This window comes from Lagenorhynchus albirostris, chromosome 10 (assembly GCF_949774975.1).
Source record: "Lagenorhynchus albirostris chromosome 10, mLagAlb1.1, whole genome shotgun sequence".
Taxonomy (NCBI): domain Eukaryota; kingdom Metazoa; phylum Chordata; class Mammalia; order Artiodactyla; family Delphinidae; genus Lagenorhynchus; species Lagenorhynchus albirostris.
In genome coordinates this window covers 1,134,961-1,154,477 of record NC_083104.1, presented here as the reverse complement: position 1 = coordinate 1,154,477, position 19,517 = coordinate 1,134,961, and the positions used below count along the sequence as shown (strand labels likewise).

Genomic DNA, 19,517 nt, shown 5'->3' with positions numbered 1-19,517 from the left:
GGTGTTGACGCGAAGGCTGTGCGGGGATACCGGGGCCGGGGTGCCCCTCTGCACTGGGAGCCCGGCGTACCTGCTGCGAGGCCCCGTCGGAGCAGAGGGGACGGCCGGGGAAAGAACCGTGGTTCCTGTGCGCTGTCCTGTCTGCCCCTCACACTCTGTTATCCCGGGCAGCATTCCCCTCCTGCAGCTTCCGTTTCCGCATCTGTGACATGGGAATAAGAAGGTCTGTCTCACAGGGATGTTCGTAAGGGTTAGCGGAGAGCAGGTGTGGCTGGCCGGCACGTGGTGGTGGAGCGACGGTGACCACAGGCGTTATTTTTAGGGACCGGAATAGTGCTCGGCACGTAGTAGGCCCTCGGAAGGTAGGATGCGGGGACTGATGTTCATAATCATGGATGTGATGAGCTGAAAGTGGGGACAGGTCCGAATAAAGCCCGGGGCCCTGGGGGGCTGAGGGCCAGGCTGCGCTCCCCCTCCACTGCCCACCTTCTTTCTCAGGAGGGCACCAGCTACAACACACTCATGACTGGGGGGCCAGCGGCCAGGCTCCCCGGATCCAGGGCTGTCAGCAGGCGTGGGCACAGCCAGCGACCTGGACTCCGGGGCCCGCGGGGCTGCCAGGGCGCTCTTGCAGGCTCCTCGCCGTGCCCGGCCCGGCTGCCACCCCACAGCTCTCACAGAAGCCTGTTAGGTGGGGAGGGAAGCCAGCGGGGCATCCCGAGCCGGGCAGGTGGGGGGGGGCCCAGACAGGGAGGAACTGGTCCTCAGATCCAGAGCTGGGTTCCCCATCGGCAGCGTTGACGGGCTGCATCTAAGACGGCACGGCGGCAGCCTGCGTTGGCTCCGTGTGGTGACTCGGTAGAGGGGGCAGCACAGGAGGCCTGGCGCCCGTTGCAGGGCAGCTGGTGGACCGTGGAGGCTGGGGGGAACCTCCGCTGCTCTGACCCCGTCTCCCTGCCTCCCTCCCCAGAAGCACCGCAAGGCCGGGGTCTTCCTAACCTTCCAGGAGCACCTGTGTTCACACGCGTGTATGCACGTCACCCCTAGTTTGGGAGCGTGAATGTCTAGCTCGTTTCCCACGCTAACACCTGGTCTTGGGCTCATTCCACGTCAGGTGGGAGAGCTGCGCACGTTCTGGATACGCGGCAATTGATCTACCCAGTCCCCTTGGGAGGGACCTTGGTGCCTAATACGTTTTGCAACAACAAACAGTGCAGCAACCCAAATCCTTACAAATAACTCACACAGGTGGGATTGCTGGAGCACAGCCTTCACTCGTGAGTTAATTAGTCTCGCAGTCTTCCGGCGAGACTAATCGCCGTCCCCCAGTACGTGTTCTCCTTTCCTTCCGCTGTCACAGGACACCTGACTTGCAGCTGGATACACAGCTGCCTGGAACAAAGACTCCATTTTCCAGCCTTCCTCGCAGGGCCTGGCCAGTGTGATGTCAGTGTGTGTGCACCTTCCCTGAAGAGCAAGGATCGGCTCTTCTTTCTTGCAAACTGGGATGTGGTTGCAATGGCTGGAGTTGTAGCAGCCACCTTGAATCATCGGGGGATCTTGGAATGGGAGCCGCTCATGGCAGAGCGTCAAGGTAGAAGCAGACGAGGTCCCCGACACTAGTGCACCCCTAACAGCCCTGGACTTCCTCCTTTGGATGACCTGTTGGACTTGAGAGAGAAGTAAACCTCTGTCTTTCTTAAACCACTTTGGATTTTTCTCTCACTCATAATCGAACCTAATCTGAACCGACACACCCTTCCAAGAGGCTGTACCACTTTTGACCCCCATGAGCACAGCCTCAGCGGCGCCGTGTGCTGTTCAAATCCTCGGTTGTTCCACAAGTCCGTGCTCACGTCTGTTCTGCTGGAACCGCACCCCGTGTGCCGCGTCTGGGTGGGAACAGACCTCATGCCGACAAGTGGCCAGGATGTGGGGCGCTCTGGATGACGAGTCTACCATATTGGCTCCACGTTCCAATCTTACGGCCTCCTGCTGTTCACAGCCCGTGGACCTTGACATCATGCCTCTCTGACCCTCAGTTTCCTCATCAGGGACACAGGGCTGTGGGTGACTGGTGGCCACGTGATACTCATTTTCCCTCCCTCAGTAACTGCGTCAGGATGTTTGGAGGGTCAGTGAAGCACCAGGTAGAAGGTGACATTCCCGCCCCTTTACATTCACTCAGGTGACTAAGTCCTGGTCATTGGGATGTTAGCAGGAGTATGAGACTTTCTTCAGCACAGGCTGCTTAAAGGGAGCTGACTGAGCTCGGAGATGTGCTCCTTTGTCCTCCTGCCTTCTCTTTCCTGCTTCCTGGAATGCAGACGTGATGACTGACTCCAGCAGCCAGCCTGGGTGATGAGGCGACTTTGGGAAGCTAGTCAACAAGGATGGTCAAACAGAAAGACAAAACAAGCCCTGTCCCTAATGGCGATGGCGCTGCCACACCAGCACAGCGCTACTACCCGATAGAACAGAATTCTCATACACGAAAGACTACCCTGTTTACGGCAATCCCGATCCTAAGGGAAACACGTGAAAATCCGAAAGTGTCCCCCAAGGCGTCACGTGAGGGAGACAGGATATTTCCAGACACCAATTTGTGACTTTTCCTTCCTGAGCCCACCCTTCTCCCTCCCCATCAGAGGGAGTTTGGGCCTGGGCTTACTTGTTGAGGGAGCCTGCGGCTGGTGGACGACCTCTGACTTTGTTTCCAGATGCCTTGGGCTACAGAGGCAGCAGGGGCTTGTGGGAAGACACAGGTGGGATTCCCTTTGGAGTGAGGTCCTTCCGTCCCCGAGCCCTGGGGACCAGGCACGGGTGAGGCCAGGCTGCAGATAAGATGGCCCCCCTGTGGGTTTAGGGCCCAGAGCGCTCAGCTGCTGCAGAGGGTCCCGCAGCCCGGGCATGGCTCTGACACAGTGCAGCTCTGAAACCTGCAGGCCCTGTGGCCAGGAGCCCTGGAGGTGACAGGGTGACCAGGACCACGGTGTATGTGTCTGCTTCGCTGCTATAATGGAGTCCATGGACGCAGGGAGGGGCTTGAACCACAGACATCTGTTGCTTACAGTTGTAGAGGCTGGACCTCCAAGATCGAGGGCTGGCTTTTCCCAAGGCTTCTGTCCTGGGCGTGCTGGCCGTGTCCTGTGTGTGTGCACATCCCTGGGGTCCCTGCGCCCACAAGGACACAGTCAGATTGGATTACGGCCCACCCTGATGGCCCCATTTACATTTAGCGACTCCTTAAACGCCCCCGTTTCCACATACGGTCACATCCCGAGGTCCTGTGTTCCGGACCCCACACTGACACAATGCCCCCTTTACAGACGCAGCAGCAGAGGGACAGAGGTCACACGGCCACCAGAGGTGGATGCCATCTGACCCCAGGCCTCCAGCCCTGGGCCTGCTGCCCAGGCTCACAGACGCACCTCCCTCAGGAGACGGGCTGCGAGCCTTGCTGCTGGGGCCATCAGACCAAGGCAAGGAGGCTGTGTAGCCACGCCAGGCCAGTTTGAGGGGTGGTGCAAAGGACACCCAGCGGGCTGCCTGGGGGTAAAGGGAGCCCCTGGTGTTTGTGGCAGCGCTGGGTCCGTTGGGCCGCGCGCCGCCCCAGCGGCTCCTGGTGCAGCCCCGCTGTTCCCCACCTGTGACCCTGGCAGGCCCCTCGCGGGCGGATCCCCCAGTGGAACGTGCTGCCGCCGTGCCTCCTTGGCCTCCACGCGGCCCCCAGGCCCACCCCGTGCAGGGCCTGGCACCGAGCAGCTCCCTTCCAGGCAGGACCTCCCGGGGTGCCGGAGCCGCCTGCGGGGAGCGGCCCGTGTCATCGGCCCCGGGAGCAGGGGCTGCACTGGGCGCCCGAGCGTGGCCAGCGTTTTATTTCTCATATTGTTTGCAGGTGGTGACTCAGCTGAATCATTCAGCAAATCAAGACCCAATCACCACCCACCGTGAAGAGCGTTTAAAGCTGGGCTGCTCTCAGGAGGCCCCCGGACGCAGAATCAGTTCCACTTGGCCGGGGTCGAATCGGGAAGATTGGAGAGCGGCCCTGAAGACGCGGTCCTCCTGGGGCCGGGCCTGCCCGGGACGGGGGCCGGGGGCTGCCCCGAGTTGGTCTGCCTGGCATGGGTGGTAGCACCCCCCCCGGAGTCATCCAACAGCCCCGGTGAGGGTGGCCTTCCGGAACATTCCTGCTCTTCCCCTTAAGATCTGACTCCAAACTCTGGCTCTCATCATCCTCATAAACACAGGGGGCCCATGGGCGGGAAGAGGTGGGGGAGGGGAGCCAGGGCTGCCACTGTCCCCTGTGCCCGAGGAGCTTCCCACAGGCTGCGCTGAATGACCGCCGTGTGCCCTGGTGGCCGCCGCGCCGCGAGGGAGGCTGAACGTGGCAGGGTTTCCTTTTCTCTTCTGAGCTGGTACGTGCTGCCCCCAGTAGATCAGTGAGAAAGAAAGAAAAGGGGTGTCAGGGAGGCAGCTGGCGGTCTCCGCCACGTACCCCGGGACGCAAAGACCAGCGGTAGCTGGTGACGCACCGCCAGCTCGTCTGTTTTCCATTTCCCCACAGTCCCTGGATGGTGTTTTGAAAACAACTTTATGAATTAAGCATCACGGATACAGCGAAAGCCCCCGTGTCGCCTCCCTCCTGACTCTGCCCCAACCCCCAGGTAACCACTTTCCCGCCATCTTGAACTTCGTGTTTATCCCCGCGGCACACGTATGTGTGTCCGCAGACAATGTGCTTTGAGTCAATCAACCGGCTTCATTCTGAGCTCTGCTTCCCCGACTTGATTTTTTTCACTCAGTTTTGTGTGGGGGACTTCTCCTACGTTGGTACTTCCTACAGCACTCTGTTGTGTAAACAGAGCGTCGTCCACTTGTCAATTCTGTCTTTCAGGTTGTTTCCAGACCGTGAAAGCGGGCGGCAACCCGATGCACATCCCACCTCTGACTGGTTCCCACGTGCCCTCGAGGGGCTCTCGGGTGGATCCAGAGGACGGAGCTGCTGGGGTTACGGGCGTCTGCATCTGCAGCTCCAAACTTCTCCTGGTGGTCGATGGTGGCGATCAGGGCACAGGCCAGGGGCTCTCACACTGGGGTCCTCACCCCTCAGGGCTTCTGAGACCCTTCTAGGGGTCCCTGAGGTCAAAGCCATCTTCGTAGTAGTGTGAGATGTTCCAGCCTTTCTCATCCTCTCACGAGTGCACCGTAGAATTTTCCAGACCAGCGTGTGGTAATGTCATAGCTCTGATGGCCAAAGGCACGTGTGCTTTGGTTGTTATTGAAATTAAACTTTGAGTATATAATTTCGAATATGTAAATGTTGGTAGAGCAAACTCCAAGCCACAAAAGCTCTTCGAGGCCCTCAATGGTTTCGGGTGTAAAGAAGTCCTGAGGCCAAGCAGCTCAGGACGTGGACAGACCCACGGCCTGGACCCCAGGGCGGGGCCCGACGGGCTGTGGCAGCTACGTGGCTCCTCCCCACTTCCTGGGGCGCCGGTGGCACAGCGACAGCACACGTGGCTGCCGGAGATGTGCTGACCGGCCCTGCTGGGGGGGGCGGTGCCCAGAGGACGTTCGTGCGCCTGGAATTCTCGGCACTTCTCAGAACAGCTGCAGCCTGACCCCTCGGCCGCTGGGGGGCGCTGAAGGCGTGTCACAGACCTGACCTCTCTGATCCCGTCCCGCTGGGCACACTGAGCATCTGAGCAGGGAATCCTTTTCGAGGCTTGGGGCGGGGCGGGGGGTGCAGAGGCAGGAAGTCAGGGAGCCTGGTGCAGGTCAGACTCTGCTCCCAAGAGCGACCTTTACCCGCCGAGCCTCAGGTGCAGACGCACGGAAAAGGAACAGAGGACTTCTTTCCCTGGACCATCTGAGAGCCACGGGCGACACGATGCCCAGCGGCACGGACGCTTGTTTGTGTATTTCCCTCAAACGGACACTCCTCCTGCGTGACCACTACGCCAGCACTCGTGTCAGGAAAGCACACGGATACGACAGCACCGTCCAAGCCTCAGACCCCACACACGCTTTGCCGATGGTCCCCGTCATGTCCTTTATGGCAAAAGAATCTCGTTCAGGACCCCAGGCTGCCAGGTTGCTGCCGCTGTGAGGAACCTCTTCTCCTCGTCCATTTGTTATTTATTTATATTTATTTATTATTCAGAGGAAAACAGGGACCCTTTTGAAAGGGGGCACAATCATAATTACACAGGGACCCTAGGTATAAAGCAGGACTTTCCCCCAGAAAACTGGGAGGTGGGCTCACCTGTGACATGCCCCTCCCCAACGCCAGCTGGCGCCCTGCTAAGGAGAGCACGCTGCCGCCGCTGCAAAGCGCATCCCTGCCCCCCAGCTCCAGAAGCCAGGCCTTGACGGGCCTCCTGACACCGCCCGCCCCTCACCTCCACAACCATCCCGTCACCAGGTGCATTCTACTTCCAGCTATGGCATTCTACTTCCAGCTATGGCGTCATCCACGCGACCACCGCACCCCTCCCATCCCCTCTGCAGGCTGAAGCCAGAGGCTCTTTGAAAATGCAGCTCCGATTCTGTCCCTCTGTGCCCTCCCCCGTCCCCGCCCCCAGCTCCCAGAGGCCCCGCCCTCCTCACCTGCCTTCCCTGGAGCCTACCTCCCTGGCTGGGCTCCAGCACCCGGGTCTGTGGGCCCCTGTGACTGAGCTTCCCAGCGCTAACCTGCCAGACACGGACAGAAGGAGATTGCTCGTGGCTCTGAATGTTTATGGTTACTGAGTCATCTTGTTTTACAGCCATTGAGTTAAATTCATCAGGAATTGTATGGGCTATTATTTTGGCTCCAGCTGTGAACTCTAATTCAGCTTGGCGACGTGGCCTGGGAACTTCCCACCCGACACCAGAATCAGCGGCCTCCACGCGCTCGCCCTTCTTGCTGCCCCTCCCGCCGGGGCTCACCCGCCAACAACATCAACAACCCAAAGGCCTGGTCCGGGAAACAAAGTCTCAGTCAGGCGCTGTATTTAGCCCTCGCAGGCATGACACCTGATATATGGGTGTAAAAGACCCAGCTCGGGCTTCCCTGGTGGCACAGTGGTTAAGAATCCTCCTGCGTGGGAAGCAGCCGCACAGCACAGGGAGATCAGCTCGGTGCTTTGTGACCGCCTGGAGGGGTGGGATAGGGAGGGTGGGAGGGAGGGAGACGCAAGAGGGAAGAGATATGGAAACATATGTATACGTATAACTGATTCACTTTGTTGTAAAGCAGAAACGAACACACCATTGTAAAGCAATTATACTCCAATAAAGATGTTAAAAAAAAAAAAGAAAGAATCCTCCTGCCAATGCAGGGGACACGGGTTCGAGCCCTGGTCCGGGAAGATCCCACATGCTGCGGAGCAACTAAGCCCATGCGCCATGACTACTGAGCCTGTGCTCTAGAGCCCGCGAGCCACAACTACTGAGCCCGCGTGCCTAGAGCCCGTGCTCCGCAACAAGAGAAGCCACCGCCATGAGAAGCCCGCGCACCTCAGTGAAGAGTAGCCCCCGCTTGCCACAACTAGAGAAAGCCCGCACGCAGCAACAAAGACCCAACACGACCAAAGATAAATAAATAAATTGAAAAAAAAAAAAAGACCCAGCTCAGGATTCATTTACATATTTGAAAACGTTTTATTTGGAATTTTAGTGCACATTCAGTACTGTCATCTTTATTTATTTATTTAGGCTGCACTCAGGTGTCTGCAGAAGAGCCACGTGTGTAGCTCCTGCCCCGTGCGCCAGGCTGCTGGAAGGTCCTGCACCCCCAGTGGCCCCCTTAATCCTTGAGACATTGAATCCCCCAGGGGCTATTATTGTCCCTATTTTACAGACGATAAAACTGAGGCTCAGAGGTTTGGTGACCTGGCCACGCTCCTACCACTGGAAAGTGGTGGAGCTGTGGTTCTAATCCAGGCGATGGGGCTCAGGCTGTGCTTTCCACCACTGTATGATGCTGCCTCTCCTTCACGCACTGCCTTTGTAGGGCTGAATCTACTTGTGATGGTATGTGGTGACTGCGACTTCTGTTGGGGGCCCTGACACAAGGCCCTGTCCTTGGTAAGTGGTCACTATGTATCGGTTGAATGAATGAATGAACGAAATGATCCCTTAAGTGATCAAAATACCCTCATGCTAAGTTCCCTCTCGTGGAATGAAGGGATGTGAGCAGAGCACTGATAGACGGTGGATGCCCAGAGGGCAGAGGTGGGTCATCCTCGGCCAACCTTGCCAGTGGAAGCCAGGGAAGGCTGCCCTGAGGAGGTGACATTGGGTAAGTTTTGCAGGATGAGTAGGAGTTCACTGGAGCACAGACATCCAGCCTGAGAGCACCTGGGGCTGGGAGCATCGCCTGTGGTGGAGGTTCGGGCTCAGCTTCAAAGAACCTCCCTTCATTGCAGGTGCCTCTGTCTCCACACGGGAGGCCGGCCCGAGAGCACACAGCAAACAAGAACGAAGGGACAGATGGCGATTCCGGACGACTTCTTTCAATGTTCGCATCCACATGGGCCTGAGGTCCTGGACTTGCATGACATGGGCTTCTCCCCGTGTCGTTAAGGCCAGTCTGGCGGGGTGTCTGACCCTGGTTACCGGAAGGATCCAGGGCAGAGGAGAGCTGGCCCAGCTCAGGGGCCAGGGTGAGGTCTGCAGCCCCTCCAGCGCTGAGTCCGGAGGGAAGGGCAGCTGCAGGGGCGGAGACACTGGTGTATTCTCCCAGCTGTCGGGCAGAGGCGGCGGCTCTGAGCGGTTCTGAGACAGGGTGGAGGGCAAGCACACATGCCCAGTGTGCAAAGCCACTGCAGCTGCAGGCATGAGCCTGCGGGCACCGGCCCAGAGACACACAACGGAAACACACACACATTTCAAGAATGTGCAGCTCTTGAGCTAGAAATTCCACTTCTGGGAAGCTGCCCGCAGGACAGAATGAAGGGTGTGGGCTGAGACTCAGCTTCAGGGAGTTTCCCTGCAGCGCAGCTCAGAAGCTGGCAGCACTCTGGATTCCAACGTGGCAGGAGAGCACGATGGGCTCAGCCCTCGGACCAAATGCAGGCGGATCCCTTCCTCGGGAAGAGCAGCCTTGTTTACCGTCACGTGAAGAAGAGGCCGCAGCTTGAGAACAGTCTAAATGCTCTGAGCCCATTTGTGTAAAGCGAGTGAGGTCCAGTAAGGAAGCAGGGCTGTGGGGCTTTCTGTCCCTGCAGGAAGCGAGTGACGCTTTGTGGGTGAGAAAAACAAACCCGAATTGGAAGATGAGCATGGCGTCTGCACACACCTACCCTCCCGTGTGCGACCATGAGCTGTGAATAAAGACTGAGGTCACGACGTTGCCTTAATGGCAGGCAGCTGGGGCAGCCGTGGTGTCCGGCGGGGACGCTGCTGCCACTGTGACCAGGGAGGGCCCCCAGGTACACCGGGTGAGGAACAGACTCCACGACACGGTAAGTGGGAAAAAAAGCAGAACAGTGTTTATGGTGCGTGATCATTTTGTATAAACCAGTTTCCGTGCACGCAGGAACGTAAACCATCTCTGGGAGGACCTGCAGGACACACAGCGGCCCATGTCTGGGGCGGGGACAGGTGTCCGGGATCAGGGTGGAAACATGAGGCTCGTGGAAGCTGCAAACCCGTCCACACCTTGAATCAACACGTTATTTGCATGTGCTCCCTGTTCGAAAGCATGACGGAGACATTAAGGAAAAAGGAAGCACACACGTCTTAGGTCAGCACACAGCAGGGGCGTCCGAACACGTTAGCACGAGCACCTGCTCATCGCGATGCCTGAGCAGCGCCCGCTGGGCCCACACGTGCTCTCCGTGCCAGGCTCAGCTTGGGTGGGGCCGGGCGGGCGGGCAGCAGGGAGCAGTGGCCACCCAGGGCTCTGCCTCTCCAGTTCCCTCCGGCTGAGCTGCCAATTTTCTGCTAGGCTGGCCTGGCGGCTGCAGAGCCGCTTCTGTTAACCAACTGCACCGAAGAGCAGAGCAATTAGGCAATTACACTGTTTTAAATGGAATTCAGAGCCCTGATGTCTCTCTGGGAGGGTGGCCTCGTGGCCTCACCTCTGCCCTGCATGGTGGGCAGGGGAGCAGGGGATGAAAGGGCAGGGCCGGCGACAGACCCCAGAGACAGACCCTCAGACCCGCGGCCCCTCCCGGCTCGTCCCCGCACACGGGAGCCGGTAGGTCCTGCACTCAACCACGCACTCATGTATTGAATGAACACCCAGCACGTACGTGCCAGGCACCGTCCCAGGCACTGGGATCCACAAAGTCCTCATCCTCCGGAGCCAGGGGACACAGATAACAAAGAAATAAGCGAGACAATTCCAGGATGAAACAGGAAATGGGAAAGGGAACGGGTGGGGAAGAGGGCCAGCTAGAGTGCTCAGGCCTCCCCAAGGAGGTCACATTCCTGCCCTGAAGCTGGGGCTGGGAAGATGCAGACACACAGCTTTCCAGAGGGCGGGAACAGTAAGTGAGAAGGCCCCGAGGTATGCCCAGTCTCGGCTACTTCAGGCAAGACCAGAGGTTAACACGGCCAAAGCAGGCAGCAAAGAGGAGGGACGGGCTGGAGCCTGCCTGTGGGCTGGCAGCATCCCGTGAAGCTCAGAGCGCTCGTGTGGAAGGGGCGTGTTATCCACGTCGGAGCTGGGAGGGAAGGCGAGTCACCCAAAACTGCGACCAGGACCGCGCAGCCTGAAGCCTGGCGCCAGGTGCTCTGGCCTCCACGTGCCTTGCGGCTTCCCTGACAGAGGAGCAGGTGGCCCCCAGGGCAGAGCCAGGGGCGGGGAAGCGCAACTGCGGAGGGAGGAGGAGCTTTTTTTTTTTTTTTTTTTTTTTGCGGTACAGGGGCCTCTCACTGTTGTGGCCTCTCCCGCTGCGGACAGAGCACAGGCTCCGGACGCACAGGCTCAGCCGCCATGGCTCACGGGCCCAGCCGCTCCGCGGCATGTGGGATCCTCCCGGACCGGGGCACGAACCCGCGTCCCTCGCATCGGCAGGTGGACTCTCAACCACTGCGCCACCAGGGAAGCCCGGAGGAGCTTTTTAACGGAACCAACTGGCCATGGAATCTCCTCCTTGTAAGGTGGTGAGCTTCCTGTCCTGGAAAGTAGGGCAACCCGTTGAGAGGTTTCTACAGAGGGAACTCCAGTGCTGAGCAGGGTGGGACCGCGTCTGTTTTCCACCCGGCCTGGGGGCGTCTTGGGGACTCGATGGACAGCATGCCCGCCAGCGTGTGATGCCAGGCGAGGCCCTGACCTCACGAGGCCCTGACCTCTCCAGGCCTCCGTCTCCTCAGCTATAAAAGGGAGGCAGCTATAAAAGGGAGGCAGTGGTACTTGCTCAGCACGTGCAAACCCTAGAAGAGAGCCCAGCTCGAGGTGCAGCCCGTGCTGGGGAGCTGCTGAATTATTTCAGCAGCCCGTGGGCTCCCGTCCCTTGTTCTTCTCCTTTTTTTTCACTTGAAAACTTCGAAACACGTATATGGTAAAAAGAAAGAAAGAAAATACTAATCCACCCATCCAAATGGATCAACGGTGAAGGGTGTCTCCCTCCAGCCCTGGCCGAGCTCCTCCCAGAGGCCACCGCGGCAGCATCCTGTGGGGCGGGGTTGTCCTTCCAAAGCAGCGCCACACATCAGGGAACGTGCCTTTCCCGCACAAACCGTAGCGTCCTGTACACACTCTCCTGTGCTCGGCTTCTTTCCCTTGCTCCAACAAAGCCATATGCACTGACTTGAGAGTTTTAAACTTCTGACTGGAATATACATCCTCTCCGGGCTTCAAAGGTGCAATGCTCAACACTGAGTACCCTCTCTCCTCCCTGCACCTGACCGCCACTGCCCAAACGGCTACACAGCTGCTCGGTTTCTTAGGGATCCTTCTAGTGTTTCTTTACACAAGTACAAACACATACCAACAGGCCTCTTACTCCCACACCCAGTTCTGCACGTCGGTTTTTTCCCTTAATGTCTACCGGCACGTAGATTTCCCCTTACCTGCCAGGACTCTCCTCGTTGCCGTTAACAGCTCCGTACTGTTCCCCCGGGGGCGTCCGAGGCAGCGTTTCTATACGGCTCCTGGGTGGGTTGTGATTTCACCATCACAAACACAGCAGCAGTGGCCCTCCTGATGTAACCTTGGCAACATGGTACCCGGCTGTGCCTGCAGGGGCCAGGGTTGGCGTGGGCTGCTGGGCCGGGGGAAAGCCTGATGGACAAACAACGTCCCCTGCCGAGGGTGCGTGCTGTGTGCTCCCACCAGCGACACGGCAGGGACCTGTTTCCCATGGCGTCGCCAAGTCGGTGTGTGCACACCTGATGGAGGTGCGTACTGGTGGGAAGCAGGGTATCTCTGGGTCCTTCGTTTCCGTTTCTCTTATCACACGTGAAGTCAGGCATTTGTCACATTGGTTCAGGGCCTTTGAGTTTCCTTTTTTAAAAACCGTCTATTAATGTTTTCTCCCCATTTTTTATTGGGTTGTCTCTTCTTGATTTCTAGGACCTCTTCATATATTGGTTAAATGAGACCGGACTATGGCCTGTGGGCTAAATCAGGCCCACTGGCTTATTATGTTTTTAATAAATAAAATTCCCCTGGAGCACAGCTGAGTAGAGCCTGTGGCCTGGAAGCGGACAGTATCTACCACGTGGCTCCTTACAGGGAAAGTATGCTGATTCCCATATAAGACTTCTGTGATGTGAGCTGCAAACACTTCCGCCAGTTTGACATTTATCTTTCGACTTTTTTCTTCCTTTTGTTTTAAGTGCATTTTAAACTTTTAGCTGTCCGGACATCTTTCCATAGGCTAAAAGCTGCTTGACTTTGGAGGGTCCTTGCTTCTCAAAATGCACGATCTTTACGTACCAGACTCTGCAGTTCAGCGTCACTTGTGTTTCGCTCCAGAGCTAAGAGAAAATGAACGAAAAAGGCAGATTTAGACGAAAACTGTCTAGAAATTGTTGGAGGCTTTAGCACTGGCACTCTTCCGGCAGGGGGTTTAACGGTCTGAGAGGTGAAGTCTCTAAGGCAGGTGCGGGGACGATGACCCCTTTTTACAGACGAGGAAACTGAGGCTCAGAGGTTGTGCAGCCTGCAGGCCTGCGTGGACAGCACCGCCACTCCCACTGGGTGACCCGCGCCCGCCCCGCTGGGAACGAGACCCAGGGCAGGAGAGGCTGTCCGAGGGGACAGGGCGCGCCTCCTCCTCGCGCTCGCCTCGCAGCCCGGCGTGGGTCCCACGTCCTGCGCCCCCCGCGGCCCCGCAGCCCTCCCGGCGCAGAGCGGCGCGATGCTTGGCGCGGCCGGCAGGGGGAGGTGTCGCACCGGCCACGGCGCGCTCGGTCTGTCCGCTCGCTCCGCCACGGGGCTGCGGCGCTGCAGCTGACGGGGCAGAGCCGGGCCCAGGCCCGCGGACCCTCCGCTCGGACCCCGCGGGTCGGGCAGGCGCGCTGCTGCCCCGGTGCACCGGCACCGACCTGCTGCGCCCTCGGCACCCCGGCCTGTGTCCGTACCCCGGTCCCCACCTGGTATCCCAACCCAGGCCCCAGCCTGTGCCCCACCCCGACCCCACCTCGCGCCCACATCCCCAGACCCCAGCCCGTTCCCTCCACCGGCCCTCAGGCCCTCCCTCCGGCTTCATCTTCTTGCCGGGAGCTGTGGGCTTGGAGTCAGAGCCAGGGCAGGGCGGGGCCGGCCGCGGGCCTCGCAGTGAAATAGCCCCCCCGCCCCCCACCGCTGAGCTGCCTTGGAACCCACCGGGGGCTCCTGTCACCTTAAAATAGAATCCCGATGCGGTGGCTTGCAGACCTGCAGAGGCCCTGCCCGGCTGACGTCACCTCCTCCGCCGACTTCTCCTGAGGTCCGCACATCGCTCTTCCGCCTTCTTGCCGTTTCCAGCAGTCTCAAAGCTCCCTGCGCAGGCACTACCTGCCCTCCCCCCATGACCTTCCCGGGACTCACGCCCCCCACCCCACCCCGCCCCGCCCCCCTTTCTAACGTACCTTCCTCAGGACGCTCCTCCGCACCGGATCTCCAGTAGCCCCAATTCCTACCTGCATGTTTCTGCTTTGCGTGCCCCCCCCCCAATACACACACCCCTAGGAGACCTGGGGCAGCCCCTCCCAGTCTCAGTCTCCACTGGCCGGCTCTCCACAGCGGACCAGGGTGCGTGGCACATGGCAGAGACTCAGTAAGTCAGGGGTCAAGGTGACCTCAAGCTGGGACTCTGCTGCTCAGGCAAGTAGACACTGGATCAGGTGGCCTGGGGCCCAGCCTTCTCTGGACACTGGCCATGACCTTGGCCTGAGCCCTTGGGGAGGGGGACACAGGTCAGCTCAGGACGAGGGCTTACTGTGTGCTGTGCGCTTTCCTCAACCCGCCTGACGGCGTCTCATAATAACCCCGTAAATTATGGCCCCATTTTATGGATGGGGAAACTGAGTCTCGGAGCAGCTAAGCCAGCTGCCCAAGGTCACACAGGGCGAAGCAGAGGTGGCTGAGTTTGAATCCAGAGACGAACTGCTTCTCTCCTGAGACAACAGGTGCGTGAGCTAGGCGAGGCCTCACAGGGCCTCACAGCGACCGCCCCAGGGAGCAGCCGGGCACACTGAGGCTGCCGCCGTCGCACAGGTAAACACGGGCAGGCTGGGGCTCGGGGCCAGGGCTTCTGGGAACGGATGCACACCTTTACAGCGCCCCTCCCGGACTCTGGGAACAGCTAGCTGAGCGGCTCTCAGGGTCCCCTCAGGGTTGGCCCCCTCTGGGGTCTCTGGCTGTAGGGCCCTCTGGATCCATGTCTTGGAAGCCTGGGGGTGGGATTCTGGGGCAGGAAAGTGAGCAGACAGCAGTGGGATCACGGGGGCGGGGGCCGAGGTTGTGATTCCCTCAGAGAATCCCTAGCGTACGTGCCCCTCGTCAGCGGAGCAGCCAGTGGGCCCAACCAGAGGCGGCCTAGGGCGGCAACCTCAGATGCTGCATGGCAGGGGGCGGGGGGGGGGCGCAGAGATAAGGAACAAGGCCAAGTGTGACACAGGCGGGCTGGGGCGGGGCCCGACCAGAGCCTCTCCCCTCTCCCACCTGAAGGGGGACAGGGTGGGCCAGCGGGTGTGAGAGGGCTGGGAGGGCTGTGCACGGTCGTGGGAGAGGGTCACAGCAGGCCCTACCCTCCAGGCTCCCAGCACACTCCGCACCAAGTCCAGACTCTTCCGCCGCAGTGACCAGGCCCTATCCGAGGGTGGGCGAGCTGCCTCTGGGCCGGGCTTGATCTTGTTCACCCCAGGGTCCCCAGAGCCGAGCTGGGTGCACTCGGCTGCACTGTAGGTTCTCAGTGAGTGAATGAGTGAGTGAGTGAGTGGATGGGTGCGGTGGCTGGGGATGGCGGCCGCCCTCCTTCCCTGGGGATCCAATTAGTGGAAAGTCCCTGCGTGGCAGTGTAAGAGCTGGCTGGCCGCCCCAGCAGCCGAGGTCCATCTGCAGGCTTTGTTCAAAGATACTGAACTTCGCTGCTCAGCTGTACCACCGTGGTGGGCTCAGCTCTCCCACGGCTGTAACCCCGTCCTGCCAGGTGCTGCTGGGCCCTGCAAGGAGAAGTGTGGATTTAGGACCGGCTGGTCCAAGATCACGGGTCCTTGGGCTGACAGACCCTGGGGTTCAGCCCTTCCCTGGAGGCTCAGAGAGGGCAGGGGACCTGCCCACGGTCACACAGTGAGGCTGGGACCAGGGCTGCATGAAGAGAGGGGCGGGGACAGGCTCAAAAGGCAGCTGGAGTGGCCCCTGACCAGCCTTGTCAGTGGCGGGGAGTGAGGGGGCCCGAGGCAGCGACACTGAACGTAGACCTGAAGGACGAGGGGGACCACGGGCAGTGCGGCAAAGATCCGGAGGAGAGTGGGAGCAGAGAGCCTTGGGGAAGGGCAGCCGGTCTGTGAGGCTGCTGTGTCATGGGGAGGGAGCTTGGGCACGAGGCCGCGGGGCCTAGGAAGCCTGGACCGCCGGGCTGAGGACGTGGGCTTGGTCCCGAGGCCCCAGCAGCCACTGAAGGACTGAGATTTGCCCCTTGGCAGCCTTGTGGATGGAGGGGACAGAGGATGGGGAAAAGCCGTCCTGGCCTGAGCTAGGGCAGGAGGGGGCTCAGTCTGTCACCCCCCAAGAGGACAGACGTCCCTGTGCCCTGCCACCTAGACCCCCAGCCCCCCTTCCCCGTCATCCTGGTCTGTGTCTCAGGGCCCCAGGGTCGTGTGCATGGCGAGGAGGAGGGACGGCTGCGTGGTCTAGTGGTCTGTTACCCCCGTTGAGTCCTGTAGCTTAATTAATGCTGCAGTGAACTTCTTTGTTTCTCTCCCCACTCCTCCTGTGCTGAAAACAGAAGGAAAACGAAAGTATGACTGAGCGAATGAATGAGGAAATTCAGGAAGCCTAGGACCAGTGGGGTCTCCCCAGCTCTCCCCTCCCCTCCTTCCCACACCCGGTCTCCAAAGAAACCCCGGCCCCTCCCCCTGCAGCCTCCCTCTGCTCTGAACTGCCCCTCCCTCTCCACTGGGCTGTTGACACACCCTGCTCCAGCCTCTGCTCCCCTGGCAGCCAGAGGGCTCAGACCCACACCCGCCGCACTCCCCTTCCTCAGAGGAAAAGCCCACGCCATCTGTCCCCGTACTCTCGCTTCAGCCACACGTAGCCCTCTCCCACTCAGCCCCAGAACGTGCCAGGCCAGCCTTGCCCCGGGGCCTTTGCACCTGCTGTTCCCCATGCCTGGATGCTGTTCCCCGGGGCCCCTTCGGCCCCTTTGCTTCCCTTGAGTCTCCGCCCTGAAGTTCAGAGCCGCCTTCCCCGACCCCCGTCTGTCATACTCTCTCCCCTCTACCTCGTGGTTTTACGTTTTTGCCCCCATCGCCAGGTGTCCCTCCTGCCTGTGCGTGGAGCTGAGGCCCGAGTGCGGCAGTGGCCCTGTGCCCGCGCCCTGCCCCCACGTGCGGTGTGTCTCCCTCGGCCGCGGCCAAGTTGGGGTGGTTTAGGCAGAGCGTTTCGCCTCGGCGGCGTTGGAAGGAGAGGCTGTGCTGGGACGGTGGCCTTGGTGACAGCCGCTGTCCCTGAGTGCAGGAGGGGCCTGTCACAATATTTGTTTAACAGGCCGGCCTGCTGAGCCAGGCTGCAAACACAGCGCTGCTAAGGGGGGCAGCCTCCTGCCGCCGGGCTCCCTCGTGGCGCTGGGGGCACGGTGCCCAGGATCCAGCGTCTGTCTGGCTGCCCTGGGGCGGGGCGCCCGTGACCCTCGCGGCCCCCGCCTCCCCGCCCCCTCTGCTCCAGCGCCCACAGCCGTCTGCTTGAGCCCCTGGAAAGGCTCCCCTTGACCCTGGCTCCCTAAGGCGCTGGGGTGGGCCCAGCACTCTCAGCTTCTGAAGGCCTCGGTGGGGACGTCCTGCCGCACAGGCCCCTTGGGACTCGGCCAGGCCCTGGGCCACCAGGCTGCCTGCCTCTCACCGCAGGACAAGAAGGGGAGGACCTGCTCTGGACGGGGCTCCTGTGGGGGGGGAGGGAGGGGACAGGGAGGCACGAGGCCAGCCATTTGTTTATTTGAAAGTCTCTTTCTTGTCTGTCTGCCTGTGTGTCCCTCTGTCCGGGCATCCCTGCTGAGCCAGACCCTGTGCTGGCATCTGGACACAGACGGGGGCTCGGAGAAACCCATTTCACAGGTGGGGCTGCCGAGGCCCACCGAGACCACCCAGCGCTCGCCCAGCCTGCACCCATGCTGCTCCTGTGGGGGGGGGCTCCACATCTGCACCCCCTGCTCTGCTCTGGCCCCCTGAACCCATCCCCTGATCGGCAGCCCCCTGGGCACGAGCTGCGGCCCCAGCGCCCCCGCCTGGCAGGACTCCCCCACCTGGCACTCCTGCAGCCACAGTTCAGCACTTAGTGATACGCTCTGCTCACCAATGATCCTCCACTTGCGTGGGCTCCTGGAGGTAGGCGGCGCTCTCAGCCGCCGGCACAGCCTCCGCGAGGCCGGCCTCCTGCCGCCTGGGCCGGGGGGCCACGCCCGCAGCCTGGAGCCCACGGTGTCCCACTGGTGGCCACGGACACAGGACCGAGGCAGCCCATCCACTCCCTTTACAAGTGTTCATCTGCCCCGCACCCCGTCCCTGCCCCCCTGCGGCCCCCGGGGAGCGGGCTGAGACCGTCTGCAGCCAGCGGCAGGCCAACCGCCCCCAGTTCTTCCTGAGCACTCTCACCCCCAAAGCCTGCGGCCAAGCCAGTGGCGGCGCCTTCCGACCCTGCCCCAGACGCACGCAGAATCGCCCCCGCCAGCTCCACGCCGTCGCCCGAGTCCAAGCGGCCTCCCTCCCACTGGATGACGGGGCTCCTCCTGGGACCACCCCCCCGCACCCCCAGGCCCCCAGCAGTCCATCCTCCACCCACAGCCGGAGGAAGCACAACGTCCCTCCCAAACTCTGCTCCACACGGCGAAAGGTAACGGGACAGAACCTGCCACCCACCCACACTCCACGCTCGGGGCAGAGGCCGGGGGCAGGGGGCTCCGGGACGGGTGGAGGAGGGCAGACCGTTCACCTCTGATGGCTAGACTGGGGAAGGGCCTGCGGGATCTGGGGAAAGACTCAGCTCTGGGCTCCACGGTGCCCCACCGGCCTGGTCCGACCACTGACTGTGCCACTGGGTCGGGACACCCGGGAAGGTTCAGGACGAAGCCCTGAACCTTCATCCTCACCTGGGGGTCCCAAGGCCCAGGGCACAAGGGAGCCTACATGGGGGGCAGCTGTTTGTTCAGGGCCGCCGGGAGGAGGTGGGGCTGGCCGCGGGCCCGCGGCATCCTCCGGCAGGGCAGCCCCTAGCCCCTGACTTCCCGCTCCTTCTGGCGACAGAAGCTCTACACGGAGGCCTCTTCGTCCTTGCTGCTCCCTTGCTCTTGACCTCCATCCTCTCCTGCTTCCGCCCCATCACCTGGACATCTCGGCTCTGCCCTCCTCAGACTCCCCTTTGCCTCTGAGACGAGGTCCCAGCCCACCGTCAAGGCCCTCAGTGACCCGTCTGCCCTGCCTCTCCCCGGCCACTCCATCCCCCGCCCCTGTGGAATCCTACACTGCTTGAAAACCAGCTAAAACCTGACAGCAGAGGGTCCCGGCAGACAGGACCTTAACCAGTGCTCAAGGTCAACACGCCTGTGTCTCAGGACCCCTGACGTGAGGTGATGGGGTCGCCCGTCTCTGGGTCTTCTGTCTGCAAACCCACAACTCGGTGGAATTGCGAGAAAGTGACAGACAAACGCAAGCTGAGGGACGGACGTCCTACAGAGTAACCGGGCCGCGCTCTTCCAGAGGGTCAGCAGGCCCTGAGGGACTCGTGGAGGACGAGCCCGGAGGGACCAGGAGGCCAGGTGGGGTCCTGGACGGGACCCCGGGCCAGAAGGAGGACGCGGTGGGAGACATGGAGAACCTTCAGTCAGCAGTGTCCACCGACCTCATTTCTTAGCCACGATCAACGCGCCCGGTCACGTAGC

General features: G+C 60.8%; 2 long non-coding RNA genes across 2 annotated transcripts; one reads left to right on the top strand and one right to left on the bottom strand.

The window, feature by feature from the left end:
* The first annotated feature begins 3,800 nt into the window (after positions 1-3,800).
* LOC132526718 (uncharacterized) lies at positions 3,801-5,255 on the top strand. The gene is made up of 3 exons (XR_009542662.1): positions 3,801-4,165; positions 4,568-4,667; positions 4,898-5,255. It is a non-coding gene; the product is annotated as an uncharacterized LOC132526718 (long non-coding RNA).
* A 4,243-nt stretch (positions 5,256-9,498) lies between these two features.
* On the bottom strand, positions 9,499-13,922 carry LOC132526719 (uncharacterized). Its single transcript, XR_009542663.1, has 4 exons — positions 13,785-13,922; positions 12,878-12,918; positions 12,010-12,175; positions 9,499-9,679 (listed from the first exon to the last, which is right to left on the bottom strand). It is a non-coding gene; the product is annotated as an uncharacterized LOC132526719 (long non-coding RNA).
* Between the last annotated feature and the right edge of the window lie 5,595 nt (positions 13,923-19,517).